Source organism: Mus pahari, chromosome 6 (assembly GCF_900095145.1).
Source record: "Mus pahari chromosome 6, PAHARI_EIJ_v1.1, whole genome shotgun sequence".
Classification (NCBI taxonomy): Eukaryota; Metazoa; Chordata; class Mammalia; order Rodentia; family Muridae; genus Mus; species Mus pahari.
In genome coordinates this window covers 3,359,031-3,376,038 of record NC_034595.1, presented here as the reverse complement: position 1 = coordinate 3,376,038, position 17,008 = coordinate 3,359,031, and positions in this window count along the sequence as shown.

Here is a 17,008-nt window from a genome sequence, read left to right as displayed (position 1 = left end):
TGTATTCTGTTGCTGATGCTCACATCTATGGTTCCTGAATTCTTTCCTAGGGTTTCTATCTCCAGAGTTGTCTCACTTTAGGTTTTCTTTACTGCTTCTACTTCCCTTTTCAGGTCTTGGATGGTTTTGTTCAATTCCATAACCTGTTTGATTGTGTTTTCCTGTAATTCTTTAAAGGATTTTTGTGTTTCCTCTTTAAGGACATCTACCTGTTTAGCAGTGTTTTCCTGTGATTCCTTAAGGGCTTCTACCTGTTTAGCAGTGTTCTCCTGTATTTCTTTAAGTGAGTTTAATGCCCATCTTAAGATCTTCTACTACCATCATGAGATATGTCTTTAAATCCCAGTCTTGCATTTCGGGTATATTGGGGTATCCAGGACTGGCTGAAGTTGGAGTGCTGGGTTCTGATGATGTTAAGTGGTCTTGTTTTCTGTTAGTAAGATTCCTATGTTTGCCTTTCACCATCTGGTGATCTCTGGAGTTAGTTGTTATAGTTGTCTCTGGTTGGAGCTTGCTCCTCCTGTGATTCTGTTAGCCTCTGTCAGCAGTCCTGGGAGTCCAGCTCTCTCCTGAGTCTCAGTGGTCAGAGTACTCTCTGCAGGCAAGCTCTCCTCTAGCAGGGAATGTACACAGAGGCCTGGCATTCAGACCTGCCTCCTGCTGCACATACTAGACTCCAAGGGACCCTGAACACAATATGGGTCTCTTACCTGCTCTGGCAGACAGTGCCCTCCTGGCTAGCCACCTTTCCTCTGGCGGGGAAGGTGCCTGGGTGTCTGGAGCCCAAAACAGGGTCTGTCCCAGAAGCTGTGTTGCTTCTGTCTGTCCCAAAGCTGGGTAGCTTCTGCAGTCCACACTCTCACCAGTGCCGACTGAAGCCTGGGCGACTGGGAATAAAGATGGTTCCCTTACCAGCTCAGGCAGTGAGAGCCCTCCCAGGCAGATACCTCTCCTCTGGAGGGGAAGGTGCCTGGATGTCTGGAGCCAGAAATTGAGTCTGTCCCAGAAGCTGTGTCACTTCTGCAGTTCGCTGAGGGCTCAGACTTGAGCCTGGGTGAACCGGAGCAAAGATGACTCCCTTACCAGCTCAAGCAGTGAGAACACTCCTGGGCGGACACCTCCCCTCTGGAGGGGAAGGTGCCTGGATGTCTGGAGCCAGAAGCTGGGTCTGTCCCAGAAGCTGTGTTGCTTCTGCAGTCTGCCCTCTCACTGGCACCGACTGGAGCCTGGGCAAACAGGAGCAAAGATCTGGGGGATGTATTTAAGGATTCTAATTAGGCAGATACACCTAATCAGTTTTGCAAATTTGGTCATAACAATATAAGCCAGAGAGAGAGTGCCTGTCATGAGACCATCACAAGAATCTATTCAGTAAATGACTGGACAATGTCCAATGGGTGGGGAGGACAGAGGGCATCTTCAGGAGACTTTGAGGGATGGAATCAACATACTTAGTGACTTAAGTGACACAGAGGAAGAGAAACATTGGCCTCCTTAACATATGTAACTAATTATGAATGGGAGAGAGAGGGGGGAGGAGAGAGAGAGAGAGAGAACATTAACTAAGTCAAAGGGAGAAAGAAAAATTAGTAGATGGCATGATTAGGTTTACGTTTTTGGGAAGCCCTCTGAAACTAAGTAAAATTATGCTAAACTATTGAGAATTTACATAACAATGACATCTGGGTACTTAAGATGCACTAAATCACCCTAGCAAAGCAACTGCAAAAAGATAAGGAGAAGAGACAGACTCTGTGTGACACTAGATTTAGTGGTATACAGTAAGTTAGGCCATGACTACAAAAATAACTGCACAGACATTTGGATAAGGGTTAGTCAACAGAATTAATTTTTTTTCTGATTTTTTTTTTCCAGACAGGGTTTCTCTGTGTAGCCCTGGCTGTTCTGGAACTCACTCTGTAGACCAGGCTGGCCTCAACCTCAGAAATCTGCTTGGCTCTGCCTCCCGAGTGCTGGGATTGAAGGTGTGAGCCACCACTGCCTGGCTAAACAGAATTAATTTAAAGCAGGAGCAGGAAAAGGAAAGCAATGATATCTGAGGGAGATCTGTGCAGATCCAGGCATGTGTTCTGGAATGCAAATCCTCCTACAGTGACAGAGCCACCCTACCCGATCAAGCTTTCCTGGGAGAATGAGAAAGGAATAATGACAAAGCAAAAATCATCTTCGAACTGTCAGTCTGCCGTTCCATGTCACTGTCCTCCTAGGAACACTTCCATCTTATCTATGGAATGTTGACCTTTTCGTGGCCCGATGTAGCCTCTCAATCATGCAGTCACTACTTAAAATGCATCTGTGCACAAGGCAACCAATCTGCCCTTGAAGTCAGGTATCAGGCCTGGGCAACTCTTACTGGAAATTCATTGATTCTGTTGTGACCAAAACACTCCATATAAATTAAGCCTTTGGATTCTTTACATTCCACTTGGTTGAGATGTAATGTTTCAGGTCACTCAGCTCTATCGAGTAAATGATTCTGGTAGGAAACTTTCAGTTGACCATGTTCTCCAGAGCCTCATTATCTACAGAATAAAACTGAGATCAAATACTGCAAATGCGTTCTGTAAACTTTGAGTTGTTTTATAACTGTTAACTATCATTAGTAATATGCTTCTGGAGTTTGTTATGTGGTTAATGATTCGTGATTTAATCACAAAGTGATTTTCATCTCACATCAACATCACTCACAAGACAAATAGTAAATTAACCTAAAGAAGTGTATGGCACTGTAATAGACAAAGCTCACATTTTGCAAATAAATAAATAAACTCATTCAAGATGACAGCCCCATAAAAATAGAGGGAGTTTGGTATTGTCTCCTGAAACAAGTGGTTCTCAATCTGTGGGTCTTAACTCCTTGGGGGATCAAACAACCTTTTCATAGGAGTCACTTAAGACCATTGGAAAACACAGATATTTACATTATGACCCATAACAGTAGCAAAATTCCAGTTGTGGAGTAGTTGCAAAGTAATTTTATGGTTCAGGGTCACCACCGCATGAGGGTAGCAGAATTAGGGAGGTTGAGACCACCCTAAACAAACATGCTCCACCAATAGGTTATACTGTATACATTATATAAGATGCCTATTAAAGCTCAGAAAATGAAAAGGATGTTAGTTACATTGTTATATTCTTGGAGTGATAGGATCAGAGCATTATTTTAGAATAAAAATCTTGTTACAAAATGATTAAGTAAAGCCAGACAAGATGCCAAGGAGCAGCTGTCACAGACACTGGCCTTAGTAGAAGCAGCTAGCCATGAGGGAGAACTAAAGTCCTCGCAGTTCTGCAATACTTCACATCCACGTAAAAGGGACTCAAGTGGAAAGGAAAGGAGGAAAGATATGGCTGAATGTTTAAACGTTTTAATGCTGAAACACTCTAATTTGGAACGTTTTTCACTCTAATTTGTGAAAACAGATGATGGTGAATCTAGTAAGTTCCAAAGAAAGAGAGGAATGAAGAGAAACCTGGCAGTCATGAAAAGGAAAGTAGATGTGAAAACTCATATGCCGTGATCATGGGCAGAAGTGAGATTGTTGACAGTGAACTCAACCTTCCTGGTATCCTATTTAACAACGGGAATAGGATTGCTTTGTTTGAGAAAGTGCTCTCTGTTATTAGGTGTTTGTATGAAGAGAAAATAGGATAGAGAAGCAGCAACAGAGGGAATCTTCATCCAACAGGAAAGACGTGAAATAATACAGAGGTGATGAAGAGTCGGAGCAGGCACCACCCTGCTGTTCACCATACTCAGTATTTCCAGGAGCTCTGCAGCTATTTCTTTCTACAGAGACCTGCTAATAGCACACACTGAGTGAGATGGCCATTAGTAAGGAAATGTGGTGCCAGGACGAGAATAAATCCCAGTTGCTTTCATATGTGACCACAGGATAATTTTTAGGCACAAACATTTCCTTTGATTTGGTGTTATGGCATCTAAGCCCATTTTTAGTAGCTGGAAACCGTGGCTATATATTTACTCCCAAACACTTAAAAGAAAAACAGGCAGCCATATTTCTCAAGGGAAGCAGGCTTTTCTTGTCTAGACCACAGATCATATTAAGTGGGGCCATCAGGCAAATGAGCCCAGAATTGAAACAACGCTGTCAATGGATTTGCCCCCATTCAAGTTGGAGGCAAACTATCCTAAAATGATGGTATGTGATTCCACGTGAGAGCAAAATTTTGGAGCTGGAAAAAGGAAATATTCCTCCCCATTATAACCAACTACTAAAGGATTCTGCAGAGGAAATGCACTAAGATCAATTAGTTGTAGAACCGTAGCCCTTATGTTAAAATGATTTAATAGTTCTACAAATGTCATGACATTAACATTTTACACAAAGCTATATTTAGGAGCATGGGGATCCCTGAGCTGCCTCTGAAAGTCAGCGTTTGGAGGACAGTGTTTATGGAGCTACATGGTCACTTTATGATATGAACTGGCAGTCTCACTAGGGTAAATGTCACTGGCTAGCTGGTTTTATTTTTGGCAGGTCATTAAAGGGTTGAGGCTGCAAAGTTCATCTTTCATTTGGATGGACTACAAAACCCATTTACAGCTGGCTGATTCATCCTATGGTGTCTCCAACAGAAAGATAACTTTTTGGTATATTGCCTTAAGAAATTATTTAATTATAGTTTTTATGATGTGTAAGGTGTTCCTGCAAGGACCACCTAAAAAACTTGCTTACAGTCAGGTAATAGATAGACATGTTAAAGCAAAACCCACAAATGAATTTCTAGAAAAAACAAGGAGCATGCACGTAAGTGCTTATGCTACCAACAGTCCATTCCCAGTCTAATAGAGCTGTGAATAAACAAAAGATTTTCCCATCTTCAACAGATGTCGACGATGTTTGCATTCTCTTGTTATTTAAAAAAATTCTTTATACAATTGTTATGAAAACTGGCAATACAATTAGGTCACAAGGTTTTGCAATCCTAAATGATAAATGGCCAGGTGCGGGTGTTAAATAGAACAAGTACCTGGTGATATTGTTGCCATTCATATTAAAAATGGTAACATTTAAGTGGCTAATATGCTACCATAAAGCTTTCTGAAAATGATGCTTTGTAAGAAGAGATTGGTTTGCAATAGGAAATAAGAATCAGAACCTGTCCCCTCCCTGAGCTCCTGGCCTTGTTTGCATGTAGGCTTTTCTTTGATTCACACAGTTTGTAACACCTGCCCAGCTGTACTATGATGATAGAACAGGAGAAATATTTAATTTGGAATATGAAGATGCAGGTTGAAACTCCAGACTGAACTTAAGAAATTACACATGCCATTGTAAATCTAGGAGACTGGGTGATCTGGGAGGATGCCCCATCAAACAGAAAAGCACTAATCACTTGTGAGTTGCCCTGAATAATGCCAGGAGCAGTCACAGGGAAAACAAAAGCTTCAGTGTGCCCCCTTAGCAGCCATCTCATTGTTTGATTAGGAAATCCTGTCACAGTGGATTAGGAACAGACCTCTCCGGCCCTTTCTATCTTACATCCACAATAAGGTAACTTTGTTTGCTGTCTTATGGCTCTGAGTAATACACTAGAATGGTTACTTTTAAATCCCATATTCTAGTTCTACTTGTAGACTGTGGCAATACCCGCTCCTTTGGTATTACAATATGAATTCAAGTAAAACTGAAGTTTAAAATCTCATTACAAAGGTGAGGATAAAGAAGTTAGCCAAGTATACAATGTGATTCCTAAACTCCTAAACATAGTGTGCAGAACCACTCAGGAAACACAGGAAGGATGCAAACAGACTTACAGACAGATCTGGGGATACAGTCAGCAATCTGGGTTTTTATTTTATTAGCTCTTTTGGAAATTCTGCATTGTGTATTTTGATTATATTTATGTAGATTAAAACTACTTTGAGATTTCATCCTATTCCAGTCAAATGTCGAAGATTAAAGAAAGAAGACAAATGCTGGCAGATTCAGGGATAGAGAAGAACCTTCTCATTAGTGGGGGTTGGGGGATGCAAACTGATGTTGTCTCCATGGAAACCACAATGAACACACCTCAAAATTAAAAAAACAAAAAGATCTACCACATGACCCAGCTTTACCACTCAGTATCCTACTACAGAGAAGCCTGCTCATTCATGTCTGTTGCTGATCTATTCACAATAACCAGGATATGGAAATGACCTAGATGTCCATCAGTTGACAAATCAATAATAAATGTGTAATATATTTGCACAGTGATCTACACTTTACCAGCACCCACATACGTGGTTCTAATGCACAGAGTCAAAAGACCACACACTGAAGAAAAACCAGGGAGTGAGAGATCCCGTCTTGGGTCTCACAGCAGGAGTTGACTCCATATCCAGTCCTATGAGACTGTGGTAGCTTCAGTGTCCTCATCTACAAAAAGAAGACAATAGTAATACCACAAGTTTTCCAGTTGTAACACTAACAGTCAGTACATGCTTAGTGTGAAAAGTGTTGTTTGTGTTACCATTAATACGACTGAAACACAGAAAACTGCCCAGGTGCTAACTGACTTCCCAACGTTCTTAGAACTCAGTGGATAGAGAATTCTGGGTAAATGAGAGAGAAACAGAAAGGAAGAAGCTGAGCTAAGTCTTTTGTTTGTCTTTCATCCATGTTGGGGACAAGAAGAAATGCAGAGCCAAGGAGAAATAATGTACTAATTAGCAAGGACCTAGGGAATAAGCTGCAACTGCATGAAGCCATTATGGGAAGTGGATACTGAGGTGGAGGGTGGAGTCGGGGACAGGTGAGAAACTGTGGGCCTCACAAGTTCGTTCTTCTGCCTCGTGACTAAAAGCATCATTTGTTTTTGTATTTTCAGGATGCTGGTGACAGAGCCCAAGTTTTCACACATGCTAGGCAAGTAGTTCACACTGAACCACTTCCTCAGCCCTTAAAATGCCAATTAAAAAGAAGCACCATTAGATCTAACACATGAAGAAAAAAGAGCAATTTATAGTAACCATTCTTATTACAAAGTAATTATTTACATATTAACTCACCACAAGGAACCTTAATTCATTGATTAAGTTAATATATTTAAAAATATATATTTCAGCATAGTGTATCCTTGTGGTATGGTAGAGCATCTTTTGGGTATATGCTCAAAAGCGGAATAGCTGGGTCTTCAGGTAGAACTATTTCCAATATTATGAGGAACCACCAGATTGATTTCCAGAGTGATTGTTCAAATTCCGCAATCCCTCTGGCAATGGAAGAGTGTTCCTCTTTCTCCACAACCTCACCAACATGTGCTGTCACTTTAGTTTTTGATCTTAGCCATTGTGATTGATGTATGGTGAAATCTCAGGGTCATTCTGATTTGTATTTCCCTGATGATTAAAAATGTTGAACATTACTTTAAGTGCTTCTCGGCCATTGGAGATTCCTCTGTTGGCAGCCTTATTCAGAATAGCCAGAAACTGGAAGCAACCCAGATGTCCTTCAACCAAAGAACAGATATAGAAAATGTGGTTCATTTGCACAATGGAATACTATTCAACTATTTAAAACAAAGACATCGTGGATTTTGCAGGCAAATGAATAGAACTAGAAAACATCATCCTGTATGATGTAACCCAGACCCAAAAGGACATGCATGATATGTACTCACTGATAAGTGGATATTAGCCAAAAAGTAAAGAATACCCTTGTTAACCCATAGACAATAAGTTAAACAAGAAGGAATGCCCAAGTGAGGATGCTACAATCTCACTTAGAAAGAGGAACGAAACAATCATGGGAAGCACAGGAATGGAGAGACCTGGGTGGGAGAGAGAATGGAATGGGGAAAGTGGGCAGAATGAGGTATGTTGGGGAGACATGAGAGGGCCAGGAGAATGAATGGAAACATGCAATGCAGGGGCGTGGGGAGGAGCCTCAAGTCACAGAGACCTGGGATGTGAGAGGTTCTCAGGACTCAGTGGGGGTGACCTCAGCCTAAATGCCCAACAGTGGGGTTATGGAATCTGAAGAAACCACCTCCAGGAGAAAGACAAGGAACCAAATGGAAGGATGGGGGTCACCAACCCACCTTCAAAATATTTGAACCAGACTTGTTTCTCTCTAAAAGAAATGCAGGGACAAAAATGTAGTAGAGACTGAAGGAAAGTCTGTCCAGTGACAGACCCAACTTAGGGTCCATCCCATGTGGGCACCACATCCTGATACTATTACTGGTGCTATGTTGTGCTTGAAGACAGGAGCCTAGCATGGCTGTCCTCTGAGAGGCTCTACCAGCAGCTGACTGAGCAGATGCAGATACTTACAGCAAATCATTGCACTGAGATCAAGGACCCCTATGCAAGAGTTAGAAGACTTGAAGGAGCTGAAGGGGATAGCAACCCCATAGGAAGACCAACAGTGACAACTAACCTGGACCCCTGTGAGTTCCCAGAGACTAAGCCACCAACCAAAGGAAATACACTGCTGTTCTGATTCCCCTGGCACATATGTAGAAGAGGGCTGCCTTGTCTGGCCTCAGGGGGAGAGGATGAGCCTAATTCTATAGAGACATGATGTCCCAGGGAAGGGGGATGCCAGAGGGGTGGGGTGAGCACCCCTCAGAGACAAAGAGGATGGGAAAGGGTGAAGAACTCTGGGATGTAGAACCAGGAGGGAAGCCAACATTTGAAATGTAAATGAATAAAATAATTAATAAAAATAAATTAAAACATTTCAAGAGCGGACAAAATGGCTCAGTGGGTAAAAGAACCCTATGTCATGCTTGACAACCTGAGTTCACTTCCCCAAGATCCACAGCATGAAAGGAGAGAATTGTGGTCCTCTGACCTACACACACATGCCAAGACACACCCATGCATCCCATGTGCACACACACAAACAAATGTAATTAAAAATCAAACTTTAAATAAAATAACTATCAACTTTTAGTGAAAACAAGGCACAGCTCCAGAAATAGATAAGAACTGGTTCAGTTAAACAAATATGTGCAGGTGTGTGCGTGTGTGTGTGTGTGTGTGTGTGTCTGTATCTGTGTGTGTGCGTGTCTGTGTGTGCCAATGTCTGTGTGCCTGTGTCTATGTGTGAGCCTGTGTCTGTGTATCTATGTCTGTGTGTGCTGTATTAGTGTCTATGTATGTCTGTGTCTGTCTGTGCCTGTATCTGTGTGTGTATCTGTTTCTGTACCTGTGTCTGTGTGTGTGTCTGTGTCTATCTGTGTGTGTGCCTGCACCTGTGTGCCTGTGTCTGTGTCTATGTATGTGTCTATGTGTGAGCCTATGTCTGTGTCTGTCTGTGTCTGTGTCTGTGTATCTGTGTCTGTGTGTGTGTCTGTTTCTGTGCCTGTACCTGTGTCTATCTGTGTGTCTGTGTGTCTGTATCTGTGTCTGTGCCTGTGTGCATGTGTGTGTGTGTGTGTATCTGTGTGCCTGTGTCTGTGTGTCTGTGTGTCTATGTTTATATGTGAGCCTGTGTCTGTGTCTGGGTATATTGTGTGCCAGTGTTTGTATCTATGTGTCTGTGTGTGAGTGTCTGTCTGTGCCTGTATCTGTGTGTGTCTGTCTGTTTCTGTACCTGTCTGTGTGTGCTTGTGTCTGTGTGTCTGTATCTATATGTGAGCTGTGTCTATGTCTGTTTATGTGTGTGTCTCTGTCTATGCCTGTGTCTGTGTCTGTGTGTATGCCTGTGTCTGTGTATCTGTGTTCTGTGTCTGTGTAACTGTGTCTGTGTGTGCCTGTGTTTCTAAGTATGCATGTCTGTTTCTGTGCCTGTGTGTATCTGTATATGTGCCTGTGTCTGTGTATTTGTGTCTGTGTTATGTCTGTGCCTGTGCCTATATTTGTGTCTGTGTATGTGTGTCTACTTGTCTGTCTGTGTGTGTCTGTCTGTCTGTGTATGTGTCTGTGTCTGTGTGTGTTTTCTAATTACAATTAGAATCTCCTATTTTTATCAGAAGTGAAAACAGTTTATTAAAAAAAATCATATGAGCAAAGGATTGAGAGGTTATGACTCTATTTTTAATTTATTTTATTTTTGAGATTACAATATAATTGCAACAATTCCACCTTTCCTTTCCTCTCTCTAACCTTCCTATATTCCTCTCCTTGCTTTTTTTCAAATTCATGGCCTCTTTTTCATTCATTCTTGTTACATACATATATGTATATACATATGTATTCCTAAAGACATCCTGCTCTGTACAGTTTCTGTATGTACGTTTTCAGGGCTATTTGGTATTGGATAACCAATTGATGTGATCTTCCATGGAGAACACTAATTCTCCCACTCTCTGTGTTTCTTAGTTGTCTGTATTTCTTTGTGTTAGGTCGAGGTCTCTCAGGCTTTCCTCTGTCCACTTCACCAGTGTCTTTTTGTGGTTATCCTTGCTCAGTTCACATTAGGGTAGTCATGCTGATAAGACATTATGGGTGTAGTTTCTGATATTACTAGGAAACACAATATCATAGCAAACTCCCTGATCATCTGTCTCTTACAATATTTTCACCCCTCTTGTACAATGTTCCCCAGCCTTAGATGCAGAAGTGTTTTCCAGATACACCCACTAGAACTGGGCTCCACACCTCCACATTTTGATTAGTTGTGAGTTTCTGTAATAGCCTCAGTCTGTTGCAAATGCAAGTCTTCTTGCTGAAGGATGAAGACTACATTTATCTGTGAGTATAAGGATAAAAATTTAGAGTGTAATGAGGAACTGTGTTGGTTTAATAAAGTAGTGTTTGTCAGTTCTCCTCCAAAATGTATAACTTCACTAACCCTAAGCGCTTGGCTAGATTTCCAGTAGTGGGCTATGTCTCCTTCATAGTAAGTGAAGTGAATATTCACTCGGTTAAAATTCTTTGCTTTTATTTTCAGATGAAGTCATTATTCTGAAAATACAACCAAAGTCATAGCTCTTGTTTATAATAAAGAGTAAATTATACCATCAGAAGTAAACTAAACACTGTACATTGTCAATAGTCAGTTTGGATAATCTGATTTGACTTCATAGGAACATGGGTGACTTCATTAAATTCATAGTGCAATAGCTGAAAAAGATCACAAAATACTGACATACTAAAAACTATTCTGTTCCCCTTTTCCAATGAGTTTACCTGGGTCCAGGTAAGTCAACTAACCCTCCAGGAAATGCGAATATATCTAAACCCCAAATAGAAATAACCTAGAACTATTTACCATTGATCATTTATTTCTCTACTGATACAGAATTTTTCTTATTTTTTCTTTTCTTTTTTGGAACTTTTAAAAATAGTTTTATTAATTCTTTGAGAATTTCATACAGTGTACTTTGATCATATTTACTTCTGACTCTTTCCCCTACCTCCTCCAAAATCCACCCTTACCTTCCTCTACCCCCAACTTCAAGTCTTCCTTTTGTTAACAACTCATTGGGTCCAATGTGTATTATGCATATACTGCTGGGTGTGGATCCATCCGTTGGACTATGGTTGACCCAGCAGTGCCCACAACCTTGAAGAAAACTGATTCTCTCTTCCCCGGGTGCCATGAATTATCCATACCTCCTCAGTAAAAGGTGGAAGCTGATTAGGCCCTCCATGCTCCATCCTAAAATGTAGACTGGCTTGTTTGTGAAGGTCTTGTGCAGACAAGCACAGCTACTGTGAGTTCATGAGTATAATGTTCATTCGAATCTTCCCTGACCTCTGGCTCTTACAATCTTTCTGTGTACTTTTCCAAATGGCCCCTGATTCTTTAGTAGTGTGATATAAATACCCCATTTGTGGGTTTATAGTACTGACATTTATTCTCCATACTTTGATTAGTTTTAAGTCTCTGCATTAACCATTGCCCACTGCACAAAGAAACTTCTCTGATGAAATTTGAGAGCTGCAGTAATCTCTGGGCAGAGAGATACAAAGTTAGAGAGAAGTTTGATACTCTGCTTATTTACCAAAATAACAGTGGGTTCATCTTTGGGGCCTGTGATCTCCCCAATTATTGGTTCTTAGGTAGATTCACAGTGCCAAGCATGCATTTCAAATCCAATAAAAAAGGAATAGGTTACTGTACTCCTAACATTCATGTGACTCTTGCATCCATGAGCATATCTCTCCACACTGGTCATTATCATCATAGTTGACAGAGTCTGCAGTTGAGAAAGACCATGGATGAGTTTTCCTCCAAGAAGCCTACATAGCACCATCCAGGACTATGAAAGCTCTCCAGCAAGGACACTGCTTCCTGATCAGTACCAACCTGGTTTATCGATGCCCTGTATCCACAGCATCTTCAGCCGTGGGGTCTTAACATCAAGTTCTGGGACAACCAAGAGAGTTGACAATAGCCTTTATTGTTTTGGTGTTCTCCAAGGACACCTCTGACCAACAACCTGAGGGGAGGTGTTTATTCCTGGCACTGGGATTTTTATTTGGTAACTGAGAGCTTCTAGGAGAAGCATTGATCCGCGTGCAGAGCAATTCCAATTCTATATGAGTCAGAAGTGTGTGTGTGTGTGTGTGTGTGTGTGTGTGTGTGTGTGTGTGTGTGTTATAAAATAATAGGTTTCTATATGGCTTTTTGAAACTTCCTTAATGTTATTATCTCTTCCACCACTTCCTGTTTCTTCCCCACCCTTCAACCCTCTTCCCCATGCCAAATAACACATGTTCTCACTCATATGTTTATCTTAGAATCAAACCTTTAGTTTTGTGTACTGAATTTGGTCTGCCGATAGAAGCTATGAAACTAGAAAGGGACTCATGATGGAAAAAAAGACAAAGACCTGAAGAAATGGAGGGGCATTAAAGGAAAGGTTTCTTCAACTTTTCTTTTGTTACCTTGAGAAAACAGCATTGAAGAGCACATGAGGGCTTTCATTTTCTTTCTTTGACTTCTGAAATATTGTCTTCAAAGTTAATTGATTCAAAGAATGTGAAAGGGAGGTTCACATGAATGCACCTACCTCGTATCCATAGAGATGGCCATCTCAGAAGATGGAGGAAGCTCTGCTTATCACATATGTGGGACACATGTAATATAGATCATACGATTAAGTCATTAGAGCATCACTAATCTAGCCAAGGGAGAATGTTCACATGGGACATTACAGTGATCATTGCACTAGAAAAGGTTTACCTCAGAATAAAACATGGAAGAAAAATGGAGACTTATCTGAACTGATGTTTACATAGTATTATGCCATGAAACGGAAACTGCTCTGAGAACACCACACTAACAGAAGTGTTGCTCTGTGATGCATAGAAAATGGGCTTTATTCCCAACAGCACTCACTCCTTGTCCTTGCCAGCTAGGATAAAATGACCAACTTAAGCTTCACTTCACAAATCTGATTCCAGCGAATGCCCCAAGGGAAGCTATCAGCATGTCTCCTTCAATTGCCTCCTAGGGAACAAGGGAGACAGATTTGGCCTATTAAAAACAATGGCTGCATTATCTTCTGAACTGTCCTGATGGGGACCTGTGCTCAATTCACCCAGTTCTTTGATTACCTTCCTTCCACAAAACCATTCAAGCCATGAGTGGTAAAGAACCAAATCTGATGAGACAGGAGCATCTCCCATGGTCATGGCTGCCTGGAGTCCCTCGGTCTATTTTCATGCACACAGAATTAATAAGCTGCCAGAAACTCAAATGTCCAGCAATACAGAGTTGGTGGCAAAAGCTAGGGATTTGCCTTAGAATGAGTGAAGACTAATTTGTGTTCCAGTTATTAGTTGTTCAAACTTTAATTTACTACGTTAAATCTAAGTCTCAACCTATCCATCAACAAAGATAATAATGCATATTCCTTGAGTACATTGACACAAACAGCCGTGTATATGTGTGTGTGTGTGTGTGTGTGTGTATGTGTGTGTGTTGTACTCAGCCAATGTTAGTTACTTTATAATCATTCCTTTAAAATGTTTGCATAAATATAATTTAGATGGACTTCAACCTAAAGGGTAGAAAAGGAAAACCCAAGCAACAATGGAAGATGTGAAGATTCTGTTTTACACAAATTTGTTTTCCCCTTAAGTTCAATTGTAATTAGATACAAGTCGTGTTCCTTTTGGTACAAACATAATCATATAAGAAACATTTCATAATTTCATTTGTTTAGAAAATCTACACTAGAACCAGAGAGTAAGATAATGGTTGTCAGGTCTGTAAAAAAAGAGAAATGGAGAGTTTCTTAGATCCAGAAGTTCATTTATATGAGATGAATGGATCTGACGATCTTTTGTACTTTCATTCTGCCTACAGCTAGCAATGTACCACGTACTTGAAATCATTTCTGACAGAACAAACGTCAAGTTAGAATTCCTGCACCAACAAAACAAGCCAGGAAACTTTGGGGGATAATGGACATGTTCATAATCTTGACTGTGATGGTGGTTTCATAGGTATATAGGTATGACCGGTCTTCCCAAACTGTAAGCATCACTACTGAGATGGCCCAACACCTAATCTGTTCCTTTTCTTTTTCTTCTTCAATATGTCAGAAATGTTCAAGCAAGAATCCACATCCCCTCCATCAGATCCATCCTGACTCCTAAGTAAATGAGCAGCACTCCTCTATAAGATGAGCGAGGTCAACCCAATGAAGAGAATCTTTGGAGTCAGAATGTCTGGCCACCTGAGCTACAAGAAAATTCCCTAGGTCTCTCAACATGCTTTTTCAAAAAACAAAACAAACAAACAAACAAAAAAAGTGAGATCCTGCTACATAACCTAGCCCAAGAAGTGTGGTCCTCACCCTCATCTGGAAAACTTCTCTTGGTGACAGAGATGCTACAGGAAATAAGAACGAATCAAAGTGCAGAGCAATGGAATCCAGTCCCAATGAACACAATCTGCAAAGCAACTCACACAGCTAAGGCTCAGGGAGCATCCTGGAAGAGGAAGCAGAAAGACTATAAGGACCAGAGAATCACCGGGCAGCGGTGAGCACTCGAGAGGCAGAGGCAGGTGAATTTCTGAGTTTGAGGCCAGCCTGGTCTACAGAGTGAGTTCCAGGACAGCAAGGGCTACACAGAGAAACTCTGTCTCAAAACAAAACAAAACAAAACAAACAAACAAAAACAAGGGGAGCAGGGGGGGAGGGTATAGGAAACTTTTGGGATAGCATTTGAAATGCAAATAAAGAAAATACCTAAAAAAAAAAAAAACAGACAATCAGGGAGTTTGCTGTGAGGTTGTATTTCCTAGGAATGTGAAAAGCTACACTAATAAAGTGTCACCAACATGACTGCTTAAACATAAGCTAAACAAGTACAACAGCTATAGACATGCCAAAGTGAACAGGGGAAAGCACACTAGGATTCAACCCTGCACAAAGAACTACAGGCAGCTAAGGAGTACTGGGGGGTGGGGGGGGAGATAAGCTTCCCCAGGGAAGAACACACCAATTGGATATCTAATACCATATCGTCAGCTCTGAAAACATACATGTGCTTAGCATTATACAGACTAATCGGGAAGTATTTGGAAACATGTGTGTGTGTGTGTGTGTGTGTGTGTGTGTGTGTGTGTGTGTGTGTGTACAACAAATAATGGAAAAAAGAAGTCATGTATTTGAAAGAGAGAAAAGGGGGTATATAGGAGGGTTTTCAGAAAAGAAAGAGAAGGGAGATGGTAAATGTGGTAGCTCTCCATCATCCCGTATCTCAGGAGGCAGGCATGGGATCATAGGGAAGCTGGGTAGCTGAACTAGCTGGTCCATGTGCTCTAGGTTCAACTGACACTGGCCCAACACATAAAGTGGAAAGCGATGAAAATAGCCAATGTTAAATTTGAGACCCTACATGTGAGCATATCTCTCTCTCTCTCTCTCTCTCTCTCTCTCTCTCTCTCTCACACACACACACACACACACACACACACACACACACACACACTTGTGTCCATAAATACATACACATAAAAGTATAAATAAATAATAAAAAGGTAGCAAACACATAAAGATTGGAAGATAGCCTCAGCAAGTAGCTAACTCACTGTCTCCTAACAAGCGACCCAGAACATTACAGAACTTGGCTGGGAATGGGTGTGATCACTTAGTGGATCGGGTTTCTTCTCTTTTCAAAATGAATGTACAACTTTATTGAGTGAAGCATTAAAAAATTAATCTTTTGTCTGTATTTTGCATTCTAAAAAAGGGATCTTGAACTAGTACTATAGGCTACGATGTGAAATTCCATCCCCACACTAGAAGCTGCTCTGGGAAACTTTGACTAAATGTGGACCAGCTGTACGGTACCTCTTGGAGGTGATTACCAGAAGAAACATGTTGTGAGTTGAATGTGCTGCCCTAAAATATGAGGTCCTTGGAATGTGTGATTATGATCTTATTTACAAATCAAGCCCTTACAGATCATCAAGTTGAATGGGGCTTTTTAGAGTAGGCTCTAATCCAATGTGACTGATGTCCTTATCAAAAAGGAGAAATTAAGGCCCAGAGGCAGACACTTACAGAGGGAGAACACAGAGAAGATACCACAGGCATGCCAACGAGTGCCTGAGCTACTAGACACCAGCAGGAAGTCCGGAAGCAGGTCCTGCTCAGAGCCTTCTAGAAGAAAAGACCTGAATGCACCCTGAGTTCAGACTTCCGGATGCTAAAACTGTGAGAAACTGAATGCTAGTGTCGAAACCAGCCAGCTTGTTATGTGTTGCTACAGTAATTCTGGGAAAGGAAGACATCATCCAAAGAACAGAGCTGGGCTTATATCTTGGTGGAAGTGCAGGTGCTAAGTATGCACATGTCCCTGGTTTCAATACTAGAGCAAGCAGAAAAGGGAAAGTATTGGTTTCAAGCTGATTTGCAGGTCAAAACAAGACCACAAACCCAGGGGTTTAAGTAAACTAGACACTTGAGATATACTGTCTAAAAAAAGTACAGACCAGACAGACCTGAGCAGGGGACATTAAAGAACTGGCGAATCTCACACCAGTCAGAATGGCCAAGATTAAAGATTCAGGTGACAGCAGATGCTGGCGAGGTTGTGGAGAAATAGGAACACTCCTCCATT